Source organism: Cebus imitator, unplaced genomic scaffold (genome assembly GCF_001604975.1).
Source record: "Cebus imitator isolate Cc_AM_T3 unplaced genomic scaffold, Cebus_imitator-1.0 Scaffold288, whole genome shotgun sequence".
NCBI classification, from domain to species: Eukaryota; Metazoa; Chordata; class Mammalia; order Primates; family Cebidae; genus Cebus; species Cebus imitator.
In genome coordinates this window covers 934,527-957,542 of record NW_016107603.1, presented here as the reverse complement: position 1 = coordinate 957,542, position 23,016 = coordinate 934,527, and the positions used below count along the sequence as shown (strand labels likewise).

Below are 23,016 nucleotides of genomic sequence, written 5' to 3'. Positions count from 1 at the left end.
CGTGTTGGATCATAACTACATTTTGAGAATTGATGCACCATTGCCACTGTAATTGCTGTCCTCTAATTTAGGTACTGAAGAACTTAATATTGACAACATTTTTAAAACCTTACTCATACTTGTTGGGAGGGATGTACAATGCATATCCCCAAACTGTGGAAAGGACACCTTTTTTTATTTGTAAAGGTGGAAAAACTTTGGAACTCATTTTGGGCTATTCATGTTAAATAATCAATACCAATGATCTACTCTGTTCTTGGTTGTTTATATCTACTCTTGGCACACTAAACTTTGGTATTTTGATTCCTTTTAACCATTTAAAACTACTTTTCTTATAGGTAGTTGATATTTTAAAAACCTTAGATTTAATGTCTACATGTGTTATGGAGGAACAAAATTGCCTTTTAATTGTTTATAAGAAAACCAAATGTGATGAACTGTAGCCCAAGCCCTATTCTGTCTGCACTGTTCAATTTTATGGAGGAAAAAAAATCTACCATAGGAATGCTAGTTAATATTGATACATCATGGTATAATTTATTTCTCACTAGCTTAGAAAATGTCAAACTTTTGTTTTTTGGGTTTATTCTATGATTTATAACCAGTTATGCTATTTTTTCATAAAGGCATTTGTAGCACACAGAAAACAGTATGTTTGAGTAGCATAATAGAGTTTATACAGGCCTTAAAAATAAGACTGTTTATAACAGGTAGAAATATTACAGAATAATTTAAGACACTACAATGGGGGCAAATGAAATACGAAAATTTTTGTTGAGTTACCTGTACTCGTTACATTTGCAGTGCTTTCACAAAGAAAAAAGGAGATATGTTTAATTTTAACATTTTAATTCTGTGGCTCTTGCCCTTATATGACTTTAATGTCTGTGAGTCATTCCCAGCTTAAATGAACAATTGTTAATATTAGTATCACATAAGTGCCATACATTCTATCCTCATAGGTGTGATACACTGAAAAGTTAGTTGCTTTCCTTTTTTTTCTGTTTTTTTTTTTTTTTTGTCTTGCATATTTTATTTCTGTAGTTTCTGGTTAGCTACCTTAAAGTGATTTAAAAATTTAGAATGCTACGTGTTTCCTATTTGGTAATCTTCATTGACTGTTCTTTATTTAATTAGTATTAAATAGTGCATATTCTGTACACTATAGAGTTTACATTGTGTTTGCATCTTATAACTTGTATAGATTGAGCTGACTGAAATAAGATTTTGTTCTGAGTATTATCTGGTAGAATACAAGATGATTCAAAATTGTATAGATATTTAAAGCTTTTCTGCTGTTTTTTTTTTTTAATTGCAACTGCTTTTCTGCCATGCCTCTCTTCTCTACCCAAAGGTGATGAGTTCTGAACAAGATTGTCATGTCGTAGAGACTTTGATATGTGATACCATAGAATACAGATTGGATAGCCATCCTACTCACTTACCGTTACTGACTAAAGTTTAACTCTTAATTCTAAGCTATCTTAAAATGCATATATACACTTCTTGCATGTAAGAACAAAACAAATTCAAGTTGTCATGCTTGGTAATTTCAGATGCCACAGTATAGCAGAGTGAACATGTTTTCAACCCTTTAATTTTTTAAGATTTTTGAAGACCAAATAATTACTCTTTAAATAATATTTATCAATGGATTAAGAAGTAAAGTTTAAGATTTTGCAGATTTGTCAATTTTGGTTATTGTATTGAAGTTGTCCTGCAGCTTTATAAGTGTCCCTGTCTATTTAAATTTGAGAGTTGTAAGCACTAATGTTAATGTGATTGATCAGCATGGGCATATGTAAAATGTCCTTTTCTGGTTGCGCCTCTGTGCTATTGTGTTCAGATATTACACCATAATTAAACAGTAAGGTATAGATCTTACTGAGTTTGGCATAGATAGTGCACTCATTTAATCTGTACCTCTCAAAACTTCATAATACTAGAATATTACCACAAATAATTTTTGGTGAAACTATTGAGATATATTAAAATTTTTGAAATCACTACTGTTAACCTGTTATACAAAATAGTGTAGGCTGAGTCTAGTTTCTATGTAACTGGTTAAATTTTGATGGTTGTTTATGCTCAACTGGATATGTATATGTAAATTAGAAAATACATACCTATCCAGACATAAATGCTAAGTAATGTTTTTTTCTTCCTCCAACTGCATAATTTGTAGCTCATCATTTTTCCTTAATCCTTTCCTAATGTGTTGCAGCAGTTTGAATTTCCCAAATATTTATGTTTGGACGTAATGGCTCAGAATACATATTTGAACATCATAGTTGTATATATTTTTAAAGTAGAATAAATAATGGAAAGCAACTTGATATATAAGTTTATACTAAAATTGCAACTGTGTGAAGATACATTTTAAGGTATTACTTTGCTAATAATCTACACATTTTTTTTTCTATTAAACAAATGGTTTGTGGTTCACAACTTTCATCCAAGCTTGGTAGTAACTTTGAAAATACAGTGGACTGAAAAGCAAATTTATTCTTTTAAATTTCATTTAAATCTCTGTACGATGCGTTTTTGTTTTAGTTTGTAAATGTGTAACATTTATAGTTAAATAGGACGAAGCAGGCCCTATGACTATTGTTTTCAAAAATTAAATTAATATATGAATAATTCAGAGGGGTTTTTCATTTACTTTTGAAAACAAGAAATTTCTTTAACAGGATTGCACCTACCAATTTCTTGTAGAATAAAAAAAAAATCTTTCAACAAACTGACTTCACTCATTTCTGTCAGGATTTAAATCTTTCTAAAGCTCCTTAGAAACTTAAATCCTGGAGTACAGTTCTATAATGAGAGTGATTATTTATTTGGTATTTTATTAAAAAATATCTGAGGGACTGTCCAAAAAAGAAAGTGAAAGAGAAATACCACGTCTATACTGCCTAATTTTTAACCTCCTCTTTGCATTCCTTACTGAAAGGTTGTGTAGTTCAAAGGCATTTAAATCAACAGTTGTTCCAAAGAGGTCTTAATTTTTAAGTAAATTAACTTTAGGTTGCGTAATACCCAGTTGTATCAGTGATTTTCTTAATAATGTGGTCAGAGGGGACAGTCTGGTTCCTGGGCACAATTCTCCAAAAACAACAGGGAAATAACTATAAATATAGGTTAACATTTATTGAATGCTTACCTTGTGCTAGGTGCTGTGCTGAGTATTTGTATTGACATATTTAATCTTTGCAATGATTCCATGCAATAAAGATATTACTCCCATTTTATAGATGAGGAAACTGAGGCATAGAGGGGTTCAGAAATCTCATCTCACACAGTAATTAGCAGAGTTTGAATATGAACCATAGCAGTCTGGCTCCAGAGCCCTCTTTCTCAAGCACTGTGTAATACTGCCTTACAAAAAGACAATTAAGGATAGATCTCTGAAGGCTTAGCTATCTTGATTTCACTATAGCTCAGCAGTGGTTCAGTGCTTTGGCTTTGGAGTCACAGCCCAATTCAAGTCATGGTTGTGTGACTTTGGATTTGATTAACCATATATTTCTGTTTTCCATCTGCTGCTAAGGTGTTGCCATCCGGTGTAAGGAGAATGAAATGTTTATGAAACACTGAGGATCAGTGCCTAGCATATACAAGCACTTAGTAATTCTGTTTTTATCATTAGTCTAATTCTGGTCTCTTGGTCTTTTTTAGTTCCTGAAGTCCTTACTATGACTTCTATTTATGTGGCTCCTATATGAACAATACATGACACAACTATGAAAGTGTTTGAATGTCTGTCATGTACATAATGGTCTGCTAGAATTTTCAAAAATTAATAAGACAGGCTGGGCGCGGTGGCTCATGCCTGTAATCCAAGCACCGTGGGAGGCCGAGATAGACAGAGCACCTGAGGTCAGGCGTTTGAGACCGGCCTGGCCAACATGGTGAAACCCTGTCTCTACTAAAAACACAAAAATTAGCGGGGCACGGTGGCGCCTGCCTGTAATTCCAGCTATTCGGGAGGCTGAGGCAGGAGAATTACATGAACCCAGGAGGCGGAGGTTGCAGTGAGCCAGGATTGCACCACTGCAGTCCAGCCTGGGCTACAGAGCAGGACTTGGTCTGGAAAAAAAAAAAAAAATGAGTAAGACAGTCTGACCACCAGGAACATAACCTAGTTGGCGTACATGGGATAGCTGTATGAGCAACTAATGTTACACAGGTAATGGAGCAGAATGGACTCTAAGGGTGTACAATATTTACAGAGTACTAAAGGAATAAGAGAATATGAAGGTCAGAAGACTTATTCCTTAGGGAGTTTTACATCATCTCCCCACAGCAGAAGCCCTGGTTATGTGACTATGCCAGTAATTGAGCGGTTTATCTCCAGTTTATGGATATGGGTATTAACCAGTCCCTCTTGCTACAGATTGAAAAACACGTTCTTTAATTTTGTTAACAGTAAAAGTGATATTTGATCTCCTGACTAACTTTTCCATCTCAGGAATTTCCAAATTCTGGAGGAAAATACAAGGATGTTATCCTATTTTTATCATTAGGAAGCAGCTTCCTTGCTGAAATTTAGATACAAAAGTGACACTGGTCTGGCATACTCTGTTTTTAATGCTGGAGGATTCCTCATGATCACTACTATCTTGAAAAGGCAACAGCGTAAGAATTTGATAAGTAATTGTTCAGATACCAAAGTCTGCCCATAATTCCATCATTCTTTTTGGTGTATTTCAGTTTTTATAGATATTTTTGTATTTTTTAAAGAAATTGGTATTGTACTGTCCATAACAAATTTTTACACTTTTACATTTGTGAAATTATATAGAAGACCACATTCGGGATGTACAATTTAATGAGAAGAAAAGTTATAAAACAGATACTCATATATCCAATGCTCAGGTAAAGAAATATAACATTGTGAATACCTTAGAAAGCTCCTATGTATCCTTTCCTGGTCAGTTTCCTGAATCACCTCAAGAGACATGATAACCAATGTTCTGCTTGTAATGCAAATAATCTTTTCTTCGTATTTTTACCAGTTAAGTATACTAGTTCTCACATTTTTTTCTAATTGCGAAATCATCATAAACTGATATTTTTGTAAATACACAATCATGTACTTGAATGTACTGGCACTGTCAGATTACTGTCAGCATTTCTAAAGTTTATGCATGTTTACTCACTTTATGTGCTTCTCTCTCCATCAACCAATGACAGGTGATCAGTATAGGATCAGTATGGGACCACATTTCGAGTAGTACGGATGTCTGCATTCCTTAAAAGTAGTCTAACAATCAGATAGAAGTAAACATTAATAAAATTTAATAAAGTATTAAATTATATTTAATAAATAGAAATGTCACTTTTCTGTGACTTGCTGAACATTTAGCATCATCCATGATGATGCATATCGCTATAGTTTTTGTTTTATCATTAATATACCACCGTTATGTATCTCTTCCGTGAAGGCATTTGGATCATTCTGCCTTTTTTGCTATTTCGAACAAAGCCACTATGAACATCCCTGTATATATGTCAGGTTGTACATGTGTATGATCTCTTGAGAATACATCTAGCAATGGAATTGGTGAGTCATATATGTATCTTGAAATTTACTAGGTAATACCTAACTTTTCCAAAGTAATTAATCAGTGCTTTCACCAGCAGCATTAGAAGGTTCCACATTTGTAAAACTTTGGAAAATCTGGGCTTGTAATGGTACCTCATTGTTGCTTAATTTGCATTTCCATGAGGTTAATTATTTTTTTGTTCAAATTTACTATTTGGATTTCCCCTTTTTGCTAAGTTGCTGTTTAAATCATTTGTCCATTTTTTAAAATTTGACTTTTTTAAGTTAATAAAATTCCTTCATGTACCAAGAATACTTAATCATTTGGTTATAACTGTTTCAAATGTCTTCTCACAGTTTATCTTTCTGCTCCTAGTGAAATTTATCCATGTTTTTCTATATTTTTGGTGTGTTTGTCTTGTTTAAAAAAATACTTCCCTTAGGTCATGAATATCTTCTATACTGTGTTCTAAAATATGTGTAGTTTTGTCTTCTACTTAAATTGAATTTTATTTTGTGGGTGAGGTAGGTATCCAGGTTCTTTTTTTCCCCCTTCATTTCTTGAAAAACCATCTTTCTCAATTGGTTGAACATGCCATTTCTGTCATCTGTGAAATGCTCATATTTACATGAGTCTGTTTTTGGGCTCTCTTTTATTACATTGATCAGTTTGCCCATATATCAGTAACACACTGTTGCAGCTTTTAAGTCTTGATATTTGGTAAAATAAGTCTTTTTATATCTTATTCTTCAAGATTTTGGCTGTAATCAGTTCTTTGAATTTTTATACAAATTTTGGAATTTCAACAAAACAAAATTGTTGGGATTTTGATTGGGATTGTATTTTACCTGTGAACAAATTCTTTATAATAGGGCATTTTTTGGTGAGTTAATTTCTTTCCATTGTATCTTTGAATAAAATCATAATTGTCTTCATAGAAATACTGTATACATATACTTCATTAATTTTACTTTCTTGTATCTTTATGTTTTTGATGCTATCATTATAAATGATATCTTTTAAGTTTTTAATTTTTTGTTGGTATGTGGAAAAACTTTAATTTTTCCATTCAGCAAACTTGCAAAAATCTTCTGTTAAGTCTAGTAATTTATACATTCTTTTGCACTTTCTATAAGTAATGATAGATTTGTCTGTCATTCTATTCTCCCTTTCTTTACTTTTTCTTGCCTAATTACATTTGCAGGGACCTCCAGTATAATGTTGAATAGGTTATGTGTAGGCATTCTTGTTTTGTTTCTGTTTTCTGGGAATGCTTTCAAAGTATCCTGTAAGCATTTTATGGTATTTTTATTAAATTTAGAAATACTCCACCTATCTTTAGTTTGCTTAGAGTTTTTTATAATCATAAATGATAGAAAATTTTGAATTTTATTAAAAAGCTCTATTGAGAAAATCATGATTTTTCTGCCTTTATTCTCTGAATGTGGTCAGTTACATGAACTGGATTCCTGTTGTTAAGCCAGCCTTTTCTTCCTAGGGTAAAAACAACCTGGCATGATGTGGTTTATTTTTAATAGCTGGATTTCTTTTAAGATTTTTGCTTAATATCAAGCCTGGTTTAGCCTCATAAAGTGAGTTGGAAAGTGGCTTTCTTTTCCTGTTTTCTGGGAAAGCTTGTATATAATATTTACTTCTTCCTTGACTATTAGAAATTGTAGGTAAAGTGTGCTTCCGGTCTGGTGTCTTCTTTATAGGATGCTGATTCAATTTCTTTTTATTAATAAGGTTGAGCTTTTCTGTTTCTTATGTAATATTGGTAAATTGCATATTCCTATGAATCTTTCCATTTCGTCTACACTTTCAAATTTATTAGTACTGTGTTTTTCTTGTATACTTAACATATGCCAGATCTGTAAGGATGGTACCCTTTGTATTCCTTGTATCTTTTTTCCTTGACTAGTCTTGCCAGAGGTTTATCACATTTATTACAAGTTTTTTTTAAAGCCAGTATTTTTGTTTTTCTTCTTTGTTGTATTCTTTTCTGTTTTAGTGATTTCAGCTTTTTCTTTCCATGTTAATTTGCCATATTGTAGTGGATGGTTAGCTCCTCAAATTTTCGACTTTCTATTCTCATTTACATACTTAAAGCTATAGATTTCCATCCAAGTGCTATTTTATCTCTTGTTTTAGTTTTCTATGCTGAGTAACAAATTACCATAGATTTACTGGTTTATAACAGTATAATTTTTTTATCTTACAATTTCTTGGGGTTAAGAGTCTCCGCATGGCTTAACTGGGTCTTCTGCTTCGGGTCTCATAAGACTGCAGTGAAGTCAGCTGAACTGCATTGTCATCTGGAGCTCACAGTTCTCTTCTAACTTAATCAGGTTGTTGATAAAATTTAGTTCCTAGAAGCTGTAGAACTGAGGTCTTCAGCTACTTAGGGCTGCTCTTCTATATAAGCAGTGCACAACATGACTTTTGCCTTTCTAAAGTCAGCAAAACTTGTGACTAGAATCTGTTTCAGAGAAGGCCAGAAAGAGTTCACTTGGTTAGGTCAGAATCACCTGGGATAATCTCCCTTTTGATAAAGTCAGAGTCAACTGAATAGTCACTGCTGTGATGGCCACTTGGTAAATGGGCCCATTAACCAAGCCCTGGGTTGGCTGGAGAAAAAGACTGACATCCACCAAACAATTCATCTTGTTCCCCTTATTGCAAATCTCCACCTGATGCATCCTGTTAGGCACTTATGTGGGACATGAATATATTAACATGATCTCACTACTCTAAGAGGCTTATCTTTAAGTCTAACCAACAGATCTTTTACAAATTTTCCATTTCATTTTTCCAAGAACCTAAAAGCTGCATGACCTATTAGACACTGCCTATAAGTCAGTATATTTATCAGTTTGTCAGGTCATCCCCTCCTTTCTTGAATGGGAATAACCAAGTTTATAGCTAGAAATTGCCCACCAGGAAGATTCCCTGTCCCCATATCAATGCACGGATCAGAAATTGTCTCACTTCTAAATGTAGAAGGATTGATGGAGCTAAAAAATTACCACCTGCCAATCATCACAATACTAGCTGATCCACGCAAGAATCATTGATGGATGTAAAACTTAGTGGGTGAAAGTGTGCTGAACAGAATTCTTACATGGTCTCACAGTATCTCCTCATAAATTGCTTATAAATAACACAGAAAAATAGTAACTTTACATTGAAGAAACCTGGCTGCCAACCCCTTGATCAAATGATCAATGTTCACCTCACCAGTAAAAGGACAAATCAGTATCATGTACTTCGTGACATGATATGCTTAGAAGTACAAAGCATCCTTTCTATGCTATTCTAATGCATAACCTAAATCTGATCAAGGGAAAACATCAGAGAAACTCAAATTAACATTCTCCCAAATAAATGTCCCATACTTTTCAAAAATGCCAAGGTCGTGAGTGGCAAAGAAAGATTAGAAGAACTACTTTAGACTGAAAAAGGTAAAGGGACATGAAAATCAACACTACGTGTGTTCCTGGACTGGATAGACTAAAATTTAGAAAAAGTAAAAAAAAAAAAAAAAGAGAAATTGTCTCACTTCTTTACGTATCTGTCTCCCAGATTAGACAATAAAATCTCCATGAGAACTAGGACTGTGCCTGCTGTTCACACAATATCCCTAATGCCTAGCACATAGAATGTAATCTAAATATATGTGGCATAAGTGACTGATGCATTTTCTTGAACATTTGGAGAGAAAATGTTAAGCAATTAAACTTGTAACCAATTTATTTTTTAGTACATGTGACTATATTATGAAGAACAATGCAAAATTTCGAGCAATTTAAAAGAAGATGGAACACTTCAAGTAAATGTGCCCTTGACACTAGTGACTTCAGGTTCTTTTATGCATGTGACCTAAGTGGTGAATAGGGAAGTACATGTTTATGGAATCTGTCATGGGTGGTATTTCAGTGGAAAAGCTTAAAAAGCATTGATTTTGCAGGGTTGCCAGAGAAAGAGGAACAGGCAGAGGAAACTGAAAGAATGTTAACAAGCAGGATGAGCATAAAGGCAAAGTGGGGCTGTCAACATCAAGGAAACAGTGTTGGAAGACAACGGTCAACTTTGTCAATCCCCAAAGAGAGACTCCCAGGGAAAATGAGGGCAACAAAAGGATCAATTGGATTTAGGAGGCCACTGTTTACCCAAAGAGTTTAGGTAGAATTGTTGGGAGGTGGAGCAGTTGGAGAATCAACTGTTGGATAATGAATTGTGTTGACATGGTACATAATAGGGCATTTCTGACTACATTGCAGCACACCAAGTAACTACTACCTGAAGTGCCTACCTTCAATAAGCCGTCCTATTGTTGGATGGGGAAAGGGAGGAAATAATTCTTAGCTTTACCTGTACTGTGTTTCTGAGACACAGGTATGGACCTTCACTCCGAATTTATTATCCATGGTCTCATCTGAGATTCAGTAACTGGGTCTCCTTTGGCAGGGAGTAGAGATTGCCTGAGAATTAAAAGGGGAGGGAGATTTCTGAACTGGGGCTCTTAGATTATGACTAGGATTGGGTGCCTGAGGTAGCAATGGTAAGATCGAGTTTGGGGCTTTATAAGGCTTCTTACGCTTTATTTACGTAATTGCTTTTTTGTTCTCTCTTGATATTCAGTGGCGTTTCAATCTGTTCGGCTGTGGAGAACGAACTTGAAAAAAGGGATCTTTCCCAGGGTAGTTTTTGGGGGCAGGGACTGATGTGCTGCACACTCTAGTCAGGGGTAGGGTTGGCTGCGGTAGTCAAGTGAGAGAGCCGTAAAGGGACAGGAAAAGTCAAGAGACTGTCTTAGGGAACCAGGAGAGTCTCTGTACCTCCGAAGGGTCTAGGGGTTTGTCTGGTCTGTAAGGGGCAAACGCGGTGGAATTCCTTTCCAGACTTTTCTGGCCCTTGACGTCCGGCTTTGGGGGGTACATGCCAAAGAAAAAAAAAAAGCAGGGAGAGTCCACTAGCCTTGGTGACAGTTCCCCATTGCGGTTTCCCCTCCTCCATCCTTTGCGAGCTCCTTCCTTCTACCGAGTGTTCCCGCCACGTTAACCCCTGACTCGCAGCTGTACTGCCCCGGCCCTCAGCGCCACGTCCCGGGTGGGGCCTGCCTTGGCAATGCAGCAGCCCGCCCTCGAGCGACCCCTCGAGAGCGGCGCGGCAGGTGCCGACAGCAGTCAGGCCTGGTGAGCGAAGACCTCCAAGGGCTGAGGCAGCGCGTCTGCAAAGGCGTGGGGCCGCCGACTCACGAGCGAACTGCTCCGCGAGCGCGAAGGGGTGCAGGCTGCGGTGGCAGCGGGGATGGGTTTGCTGCCCGCCGCGTAGGAGGCGCCCCAGCCTCTCAACGCCCGGGGCAAGACGCCCACCGCCTGGTCGCCCTGCGCCGGAAGGGAAGACGCAAGAGCCGCGCGCTCACCAGCAGGCAAGTGCCGGGCTCCCGGGTCGGGGCGCGGGGTGGGCTGGGGGCCAGGCCGCTCGCACTACCTCCCGTCCGAGCCGATGGCGGGGGTGCAGGCGCCGCTGTCGCTGGGGGGCCGGCCCGGCCTTTCCATCACTTGGCTTTCTCTGAAGGGAAAATCCACACAGCTTACTGCCTTTTTGTTTCATTTTGACTAGCAAACCCATTTTTGAAAAGACACCTCAGAACCATAAGCAAATAGCCCAGAATCTTAAATGCTCTAAAGAGTCTGCGTGAGCCCCTGTCAGGCATGCCGAGCCAATGCTGGAGGCTTCTGCATGGGGTTTCCTACTTGTTTTTTTGTCCAAAGCTAATTAAATAAAAATAATTTGGACTGGCAGCTGTGAGCTAGTTTTCAGTATATTAGGACCTCTCCAGTTTTCCACAGTAGTAATTTTTTTTTAAAGAAAGTATTTTAAAATATTCTTACATTTACCATTTTTTTAAATTATCCTTTCAATTTTGGGAAACAAGGGTGAGAAAGGCTACATGATCTGGAGGTAAAAATACACCATAATATAGACTTGAACTGTCAGCCCCTGAACCCATATTGCACATCTACAAAGTAGGAGAACTTGTCTTTTTCCAAGTGTTTATTATTCCTTAGATTAGTAAGGAATACTAAAAACAAGCCTGATGGTAAGACGCATTTGGGACTTTTGTTTAAAATGCATACCCCCTACCTCTGAAAGTTTTAATTTGGTAATCTCGATTTCCAGAATCTTTATTTCTTTTATTATGATGTGATTTGATTTGATTTGATTTGATGTCCTGGGATACATATGCAGGACGTGCAGTTTTGTTACGTAGATATACGTGTGCCATGGTGGTTTGCTGCAACAATCAGCCCATCAGTCCTTACATTTTAATATTTTAAAGTGGTTGGTTACAAATCGAGTTAAACAACTCCATTTTATATCGCGTTCAAATCAGAAAATAGATAAGCACGTATATGATATTGACACCTACATTTGAAGCAAAGTGAATGTGACATGTATGTCTTACAGTATGGAACTTGAAGTATAAACCATGTTTACACTGTTGAATCATGTACACCTATCTGGTGAGTCGTTTGGTCCTTATGGTATTCTTTTTTTTTTTTTTTTTTTGAGATGGAGTTTCGTTCTTGTTACCCAGGCTGGAGTGCAATGGCGCGATCTCGGCTCACTGCAACCTCCGCCTCCTGGGTTCAGGCAATTCTCCTGCCTCAGCCTCCTGAGTCGCTGGGATTACAGGCACATGCCACCATGCCCAGCTAATATTTTGTATTTTTAGTAGAGACGGGGTTTCACCATGTTGACCAGGATGGTCTCGATCTCTTGACCTCGTGATCCACCCGCTTCGGCCTCCCAAAGTGCTGGGATTACAGGCTTGAGCCACCACGTCTGGCCCCTATGGTATTCTTAAAACATATTCATTTAACGAATATCTGCTGTTAAATCTCTTGCCTTTAATCCTGCCTAGACCACACATCCCATTCTAAGTCCTGCTCCACTTCTTTTCTTATCTTTATAACAAACAAAAAATCCTCTTTGAAAATTTGCCTCTAAGTCTCTATTTTCATTTCCTCTGTTTCTTCCTACCTGCTCTCATCTGAGGTTTTTTTGTCCCCATTAACCCCTACATGGTCCTGACATTGCCAATGACTGCAAAATCCAATGTCTGTTCACAGTTCTCATTTTTCCTGATCGCTCGCTCAGTAGCATTTGATCACTCCCTCCTCCTTAATATTCTCTCTTCTTCATTAATGTTCTTCACTAATATTTTTTCTCCTTCAATTGGCTTCCAGGTTACCACATTCTCCTGCATTTCATTTCGCTTCATTGTGTCGCCAGGCCTCCCCATCACTAAATGTCAGTGTGCCACAGAGTTCAGTTATTGGCCGTACTGTGTCTCAAGGCAATTTCTATCCCAAGCCATATTCCTTGGCTATAAATAACATCTATAATTTGATGACTTCCAAAATTTTATTTCTAGCTTTACTTCTCTTCTGAGCTCCAGATGTGTATATTCATCTGTTTACTCAGCATCTCCACTTGGAAATCTGATAGGCATTTAAATTTAGTATGGACAGACAGAACTACTGACACCACATCCGTCAAGTCCTCCCTCTGTTTCCCCTCAATATCTCAATAAACTGCCTCAGTTACTGCCATTCAAGTAGGCTGGAATTCTAGGAAATTACTCTTGACTTCTCTTTTTAGGTCAGACCCTGCATCCAAGCATCCAACAAATTCTGTTGACTCTACCTTAAACAGAAGATCCCAAATCTGCCCACCTCTCCTTTCCTCTCTAAGCTAAGCCACAGTCCTCTTCTACCCACATGATTGAGAAGTCTCTGCTTCTACCCTTGCTTCTCTACAGTATTTTCCAAATAGCAGTGATTTTTGTCATACATACTCATTTCATTTCCCTTCAAAACCTTCTAGTGGCTTCTCATCAGAATCACACACACACATACACACACACACACACACACACACACACGACTTACAATGGCTTTAAAGCCTTGTGTGATCTAGCCTGTGACTACTTCTCTGAAGTCACCTGACTTCCCTCTCGCCCACTCCACTGTAGTAACACTGATTGTGCTGCTGTTGCCTTTGCCTGCAGCAGGTCTCTGCTAGACCATTGCTCACTGTACTCCCTCACTTCTCTGTTAGCATGCTGCCTCGGGGGTTACTGTGCTATTGCAGCAAGATCCTTTTTGCTGCTGGCCCTGTGGAGCGGGTTGCTATTAAATACTGAATGCTACTCTAGTACTCCATGGAGCTTATGGCACCTTTAAAACATTGTTGGTTGCAGGAGTTCTCTGATATTAAAAATGCACAACCATTTTTCTTTTGAGCCTCATTTTGGTAAGATAGACAGTTTGCCTTTAATTCTGTGTTTTTATAGAATCTTCCTGATTTGGAGATTTACCCTTTAACATCAGTTTTTATTTTTAGATACAGAAAATGGAAGAAAAATATCCAGTTTATTGAAAAGAATATGTAATAATATTTGGTGGAGGGGGGCAGTTACTTTGCCCTCCTCACCCCCGCCAGTAGAGGCAATAGCAAATAGGAAGCAATAATCTAACATTTGGAGACTCTTTGAATGGTACCAGCAACAGGTAGTTTATGGGAAGAAGAAAGATAAAGAAGCTTGTTCAGAGAATAATATATAAGCTTTAAGTCCTGCAGTGACGAAGCCAATATCAGAGTGGTCAAGATTTCATAAGATATTATATAAATTCAGCTTGTGTGTGTGTGTGTTTTTTTTAAGACAAAGTCTTGCTATGTTGCCCAGGCTGGCCTTAAACTCATGGACTCAAGCAGTCTTTCCACCTCACCCTCCCAAATAGCTGGGACTACAAGCACATACCACTGTACCTGGCTCCAGTTCTCTTTTGAGAACTATGTGGAAATGAAAAACAATATTTTTATCTTTATGAAGAGATGTAGCAACTAAAAGATTATTTAATTTATAATCCTTATTTCTCATTTTAATCCCAAAGAACTGGTTCTGTTATCAGTAGTATATGTACTATCATCCCTTCTTTTACAAGAAAGGAAGACAATTTTTTCTCGTTTCGAAATTAGAATTTAAGATACTTTAATAAATATTTTCAATATAAAATTAAATAAAATAATAAGTGGATTTGGAATATGGAACAAAGAGAAGAATAGGAGGGTGAAGCGGAAGTCAGGAGTGAAGTTATTAATAGTATCAAAACACCTGCCATAAGCTTGTGTCCATTGGCCAGAGAGCACTCATTAGCCTGGAGCTTCCTAGCAACTAAGTGAAGAGATAGGGTCCACAAGATGAAAAAGCAGTGCCCAGGTGAAGATCAGATAGAAGCATTTTTTTAAATGTTTACTTGCTCAAGGACCAATTTTAGGTACTATGAAGATGAATGTTCTGTCCTCTGGTACTTAGAATTAAGAAGAGTATTGGAGAAGCCCTATTTGGCTTAGAGTTAGCAAACCCATGCTCTTAGAATATTTACATATAAATAAAAAACAGATGAAATCAAGTTAAACCTGGAGATAGGCCAAACTCATTTGGAATGTACAGATAGAGCATGTAAGGAAGACATTTACCAAAGGTGTCGGAAAAAATATACAGAGGGAAGATACTATTTAAATGGAAATCATGTTATTATACTATTTAAATGGAAATCATGTTAACATAATTGATATTTAAAAATATAAAGCCTAGAAAATGAATTTTTATTTACTAAAAATCTATTTTTTCAGATTGTATGATCATTGTTCAAAAAGGTGAACATGTGTGTGTATATATGTGTACATGTGAAGAACATATGAGTTCTTCACATATATATGAAAGAATATACGCATATACACATTTATATATTCTTATGCATATACCATTCACAGCGTATCAGTGTTAACTTTTTGGTATTCACTTGGCCCTAGAACAATGCGGGTTTGTATCACGTGGGTCCCCTCATATGTGGACTTTCTCCAGCCAAACGTGGATTGAAAATGCAGTATTCCAGGATGCAAAACCACATATGGAGGGGTGACTTTTTGTATAGGCAGGCTCTGCAGGCTGACTGTGGGACCTGGGTGTGCTTGGATTTTGGTATATGCAGGGGTCTTGGAACCTCTGGAATCAGTCTTCCCTATCCCTAAGTATAATGAGAGATGACTGTACCCCTTTCCAATCTATTTTCTCTGGACTTTGTTTAGCAAAGTTGAGATCATATTCTATATACTATTTTATACCCTGTTCTTTTGACTTTAATTACATTTCATTTTTGTGTCATGAGAAGCGTTTTCTCATGTCATTAAAATGGTAAGATTCATGAACATTTTTAATGGTTTAATAGGATTCAATCATATAATGTGACATAATATTCCCCATAATATTCATTCCCCAGTTTTGGGATATTTTGATTTTTACCTCCAACGGAATTTTGACTGGCTTATGATACTACATACAAGACCTCTTATGGTAATAAAATGTAGTCATATAACTCATACTTCAAATTTACAAAAAAATGTCTCCATAGATTGCATGATAAGAGAAAGCTAAGCAGTTTGAGAAACTGACAAAAAGGCCTGTCCACCTAGACAACAGAGAAAGAGGGAGGGGCTCTTTAAAAGAAAGTAACATTTATTCAGAAATGGACACTGAAATGGAAATATGTGTGCCATAGTAAATTGTGTGTACTCAGGAAAGTGAAGGCAGACAAAGATTTTTAAAGTAAAGATGGGGAAGTTTACATAATTGTTTTGAGATAATTATTTTTGGCTACATGGATAAATAACAAGGGTGGCACCAGTCTGAAGTTGGACAGGAAGTTGCTGGTCAGATGTTCTTACAGAAGTATTTTTTGTATAGGACTGTGATGGCATTTGTGCAAAGTTCTAGTTTTTGCAGAGACTTTTTTGATAGTTCTGGTTACTAGGCATTTGTGTATAAGAACCTTTCCTTCATGGCCTTCCCTGGCTCTCTGATAATCCAGTTTTTTAACACTAGTAACTCCATTTTGACAACTCTCACAGACCCATGAAGACCCATGTGCAGGGAGCTGGAGGAACAAACTGGAAAAAAGCATAAGATGAGGTTGAAGCTGAAGGAGTCAGGCTATGCAGGGTGTTATTTGCCATATCAAGCAGTTTATATACCAAGCACAGCAGGAAGCCAATGCAGGGTTATAAATGGAAGTAACTCAGACAGATGTTTTGAAAGATCATCCTGGCTGTTGAGAGGAGAATGGGTTAGACTGACCGAGAGTAGGTGACCAATTAGGAGGTGGTGCAGAAGACCAGGGTAGAGACATTGATCTAGAATGAAAATGTGCTGGAGAGGAAATGAAACAATTTGAGATTGTCTTTTAGGGTTAGATACACAGGACATGGTCATCACTTGGAAGTACAGGAATAGGGGAGTAAGAGGAAGGTGTCATGAATACCCCAGGTTTTGGGTCATGACAGGACAAATGATAATGCCATTTACCATGATGGAGAAGTCTGGGAAAATGAGGTGGAAGCTACCTTCCAGGACAGCAAGTAAGACAAATTAAGAGTGCTGTTCAATACATGTTATAAGAGATGTGAACCAGATATTATGTGTATACAGAGGATGAGTACTTAATTCAACTTGGAGATAAAAGGAAATGCAATCCTTGAGCAGTCTCTTGAATCATAAAAAGGAGCTATTCATGTAGATGGTTGTGGAAGGGTATATTCTAATATGGAACATGGAGGCAAGACATGACATTTGGAAAAACTGTAAGTAAGTGGATATTGGAACTCTGAAGAGTAATATGGTAGGAGCAAACGTTATGGATACAAGGAGAGATTATATCCTAGAGGGCCTAGAATGTTATTCTAATAAGAGAGAGTTTTTCTTGAAGGCATTAGGGTATTATCAAAGGGGTCTTTAAGCAAGAGAAAAACAGGATCAGTTTTCTATTGCAGAAAGGTCTTTCTAGAAATGATGTAAAGGGGAAGAGACTGGAGGCAATGAAACCAGTTGGATATTATGGGAATTTGTAATCCTCTAAGGAGGAAGAATAATATAGGTCTTGAACTAAAGCATACACAGGAAATGGAGAGAATGGGAAAAGAGACATATATTTAGGAGACGAGTTATTAGTAGGACTTAAAGTTTAGTGGGTGGAGTTGTGGGGTTTGTTTGAATGGATGGAAGAATATGAGAATGATTTCTAGGTTTCTGTCTTCATAGGTAGAGAGGATATTAGTATCATTGACCGAGGCAGAGAAGATGGAGGAAAGAATGATTGGCTGATTGATTGATCCATCTGTCTGTCCATCTGTCCATTTGCCCTATACTTATTTAGTACCTATTACGGCCCAGGTACTATTAGGTTGACCCAGTAAGCAAACTTTGATCAACAGAGGGAATGACTGTACCAAAGCCCAGTTTGATGTCTGTCACTCGTATTAGTTCGTGTGGCCCAGCCTCCATTGGAATCATGTCAAAGTAGTGTGCAGAGTCAGGGGTGCTGCAAACCTAGAGAAGGGAGTGCTGTTTGGAAACAAGTCACAGACTGAATTGAGTCTGTATCCATCATCTCAGATGGGGATGAGCTTGGCTCTAAAAAAAATCTCCTGAAGTCATGATATGCCTTTAGCCATCATTTATTTTCAGTTCATCCAATTGTTAGTCAGTCCTCCCTTCAGGCTGTAAGGGTATTTATGGTGCCTTCTTAATGCCAAAGGATTTTCACCAATTTCTAATTGCCTGCTATTTGTATCCTCTTTTTCTTTGATCATTTCCTGAAGGTACTTTTAGCCAAAACATCTATCATATATTTTTTTCTAACAGGTCTAGCCACTGTCACTTTTATGTAGTCATTATGCGTGAAAACTGTTCGCAAGCAAATGACATTTTGGCACACAATATAAGCACCTTGTCAAGCTGCCATTCAGACTGAGGAAAACTTAGTAAGTTGAATAATTTTGTGTTTTCTGGCTGAGAGCCAGTGACAGAACTTAGTCTCCTAAACTGACTGATCTACTAGCAAAAAATATGTAACTCCACTATTTGGTATTTAAACAGACATACTTACATACATTTATTTATTTAAAATTGTAAAAAGACATCTAAGACAAACAGTGTTCCCATGAATTGGTATTACATAGGAAAGCACACAACCGTATGTGTGTTTGAGTGTATGTGAATCGGTATGTATACATACATATACTTTTAAGCAACCATATGCAAAGATGCCCAAATTCAGTGTAATTTTAACGCAGAATTGGGATCATATTGTAAGTATTTTAATATATTTTGATTTGAGCATTTAAAAAAATAAGTAGATAATGTTATAAACGTCATTTCAGTCAGAGGAAACACATTTCAGGCATGTGTGAAGTTACAGAGCTGAAAAGCCTGGGCATCCTGGCAGAAGAGAAAAGACCAAGCATGATACTCACATTCTTGAAAAACGTTTTTATGTAGTAATAACATAAAACACAAAAGTGCATAGAGCAAAGTATGTAGTTGAATAAATAAAAAACCAATCACCCATGTAACCATTTTCTGTTCTGCAGTCATTTTTCCCAAAGACTGTGTTTTCCCCACTACTCTGCAGTACCTCTTTTGTTGTATATCAGGTGTCCATAAATGTGTGGATCTGTTTCAGAGCACCTTATGCCATTCTATTAGCAATTTGTTTAACATTTTGCCATACCACATTGTCCTCGTTGTTGTAACTTTATAGTAAGTGTTGATGCCCAATAAAGCAAGTCCTCCCATCTTATTCTTCCAAGTGTAAGAACGTTCTTACCCTTTATATTTCCATAGAAATACTGGAATTGAAACTGTAAACCCCAAATAACAAAGTCTTGAGATTTTGATTAGTATGGCATTGAATATATAGATCAATTTAGAAAGAATTGACATCTTTACTATATTGAATATTTCAAATAATAAACATGATATATATGTACATTTATTTAGTATTTTCCTTTCAAATTTTATCTCACTAATATTTTATAGTTTTCTGTGTGGAAATTTTGCCCCTTTTTTTGGTTAGATGTATGCCCAACTATTTGATATGTTTTGATCTATTGAAAAATGACACTTTTTTATAATTTTATTTATTTATTTTTTAAATTTATTTATTTATTTTTTTTGAGACGGAGTTTCACTGTTGTTACCCAGGCTGGAGTGCAATGGCGCGATCTTGGCTCACCACAACCTCTGCCTCCCGGGTTCAGGCAATTCACCTGCCTCAGCCTCCTGAGTTGCTGGGATTACAGGCATGCACCACCATGCCCAGCTAATTTTTTGTATTTTTAGTAGAGACGGGGTTTCACCATGTTGACCAGGATGGTCTCGATCTCTTGACCTCGTGATCCACCCGCCTCGGCCTCCCACAGTGCTGGGATTACAGGCTTGAGCCACCGCGCCCGGCCCATAATTTTATTTTTTATCTTTGTTACTGTATTCAAAAAAAATCAAATTATTTGTGTTGATCTTACGACATCCAGTGTTCTTGCTAAACTTTCTTATATTTTAGTAGTTTTGGTAATTTATGAATTTTCAGATGATAGAAGTTCATTTCCAGTTTGCTGAGTTTTTATAATGAATGGCTATTGAATTTTATGAAAAATTTTTATATTTTATTGTCAGTGTGATTACTTACATTGTTTGTTTTTTTTTTTTGGTGACAGAATCTCATTCTGTCACCCAGGCTTGAGTGCAGTGTCAGGATCTCAGCTCACTGCAACGTCCACCTCCTGGATTCAAGTAATTCTCCTACCTCAGCCACCTGAGTAGCTGGGATTACAGTCATGCACCACCACACCTGGCTAATTTTTGTATTTTTAGTAGAGATGGGGTTTCACAATGTTGGCCAGGCTGGTCTTGAACTCCTGGGCTCAAAGTGATCTGCCTACCTTGGCCTCCCAAAGTGCTGGGATTACAGGCATAAGCCACGACACACAGCCACATTGATTGATTTTTATTTGTTAGATCAACCTTATATTTCTAAAATAAACCCAACTTGGTTGTGATGTATTATCCTTTTTATAAAAAGGATCCATTTTTATCATATTTTGTTTATGATTTTTGAAGTAATAATCATGATGAGTTAGATTGATCTGTAATTTTCCTTTTTGTAATATTCACATCAGTTCTTGGTGTCATGGTTATGCTGGCTTCATAAACATGAGTTGGGGAGTGTTTCTTCTTTTTTAATTATCTTGTTTTATTATTTTTTTCTTTACATATTTGATAGACTTCCCTCACTACCATTTAAACCTGGAGTTTTCTTTGTGGGGAAATTTCCAATTATGAATTTATGTCTTTAATAATAATTGAGAGAGAAGATTAGGAAGAATAGCTAATGGATACTGGACTTAATACCTAGGCGATGGGATGATCCGTGCAGTGAAGCATCTTGGCACACATTTACCTTTGTAATAATCCTGCACATCTTATAAATGTACCTCTGAAGTTAAAAGTTGAAAAAAAATCATTGAATTCAAGTTATTTCTTCTGTTTATGTTTTGAAAACTTGTCTGTTTCTAGGAATGTGTTTATTTCATCTCAGTTTTCACTTTTTATATATGGTTGCTCATAATCTTTTATTACATTTTAATGTCTGCAAGATCATCACTGAGGTCCCATTTTCATTTCTGACATTGGTTATTTGTGCTTTCTTTCACTGTGTATATGACTGTAGATTAGCAGCTATTTTCTTTCAGCACTTTAAAACTATCATTATTTCTCTTGAGAAACATTCTTATTGTTGTGTCTTTGAAGGTAGTCTATTTTCGCTTGCCGTTTTTAAGACTTTTTTCTTTGTTGTTGGCTCTTAGGAGTTTTACTGTGTTGAAGCTAGATGCGGTTTTCTTTTTATTTTCCTTGAGGCACATAGGACATTAAAAAATGTGCGATTTGATGTCTTTCTTCAATATTGCAAAGTCTTCACATTATCTCTTAAATTACTGCTTTGGTTTAATTATCTCGCTTTTCATTTGGGACTCCAATTTACACACATTTGTTATACCTTCTAATTGTATGTTGTCATGTATAGCTTTTACTGCTTTCTTGTATTTTCTATTCTTTTTTTCCCTCTGCTATATTCTGAAGGGTTTTTTTCTAGCTTGTTTTCTAGTTCATGTGTTCCTTCTTCTGCTGATCTAATTTAATGATAAATCCATCCATTAGTTCTTAATTTCAACTATTATATTTTTCAATTTTAGATTTCTCTTTTTCTTAAGTTTGCAGTTATTTGACAAAATTCTCCATCTTTCCTTGCCTTGTGCAATCACAGTTATTAATAAAAGTTTGAAATCCACATAGATTTATTTCTATTGTTAGCTGCTTTGCTGGTTTTCTTGTGTTCTTCCAGAGAGGAATTAATTTTTGCTTCTGCCAGGTTCCTGTTAGCAGTAACAGTCTGTGATCACTTGAATCTGATTTCAGCAATGGGGATTATTAAAAAGAAGGGTTACATTCTTGGGAGGATCAATCTGTTTTTAGATCACACTTACACCTAGGGTATACCTTTCAGGGTCCCAACCCAAAGCACATGACTGGATCATACCTTTGTTTCACTAACCATGAGGGGCTATCAAAAAGCACAGCACTAGCTTTCCTCTTCTGGAATTGGAAAACACCCTAGGAGGAGAGTCATCTCTAGGTTTCTGTCTTCTGGATTGGAGTTCCATAATTCTTTACTATGTCATTAGTTCTATGTGCTTCAAGCCTTTTATATATATATTTTTTGTCCAGCTTTTCTAGTTGCCCTTAGCAGTAGCATTGATCCAACTTACCTAGTCCACCAGTACTAGAAGTGGAAGCTGCAAATAGCCACAGTTTGATATTTAAAAAACAGGCCAAGAAAGAGCATTTAGTAAAGGAGACTGAGAAGGAGGAGATGAGAGAGAGAGAGAGACAGAGACGTGATGCTGTAGTTAAATGGATCTTGGGAAATGCCTTTAGTGACTTTAAAGCCATAATAGAGAATTAAATAACTTTTCATACGAGCTATTTCCTCTTTCCTTTGTAGCCTATATCTTTGGAGGAGAAAGAAAGGTAAGATGATGGTTCTAAAGGGAAAGATGTTAAATAAGTACAACAAGCAAGTAAAAGCAGGAGAGCAGAAGTAGAAACAGAAGAACCTGATAAATCTTAAAGAAAACTGATTGTCAGCAGCTCAGACATCTGTATACATCTGTATGCTAATAGATAGGGTATGGATGGGTAATAAAGTGAACTTGAGTTTTTACAATGTATCCCCTGAAAGGATTTTCCTTGTTAAAAAAAGAAAAGAAAAACCAAAGCAACATAGAAAATGTACATTAATATTGCTTTTTATCAACAAGACAACCAACTTGTACAGAAATTTCTGAATCCAGGTATGGGAAGCACTATGGAAAGGTTTCATGTTTCATTTATTGATAGTTAGAAAATGACCCTTTTGTCTACTTTATAATCCTTTCTGTTTTTCATATTACATGCATATGTCATGTTTATATTCATGTAATTTTTTCTTTTTTGAAATAGTGC

The 23,016-nt window shown here is 36.6% G+C and overlaps 1 protein-coding gene across 2 annotated transcripts in view; it reads left to right on the top strand.

Annotated features, from left to right (window-relative positions):
* LOC108285029 (TIR domain-containing adapter molecule 2) overlaps window positions 1-23,016 on the top strand; it is a 44,139-nt gene that overhangs the window by 9,584 nt on the left and 11,539 nt on the right. Inside the window, exon 1 of one of the 2 annotated variants that reach the window (XM_017502022.2) lies at window positions 19-10,977. The exons of the other annotated variant lie outside the window; for it this stretch is intronic. The gene's annotated coding sequence lies outside the window, so the exon portion shown is untranslated. Of the gene's footprint in view, window positions 1-18; window positions 10,978-23,016 lie in introns of those variants that run through there. 2 annotated transcript variants of the gene reach the window in all.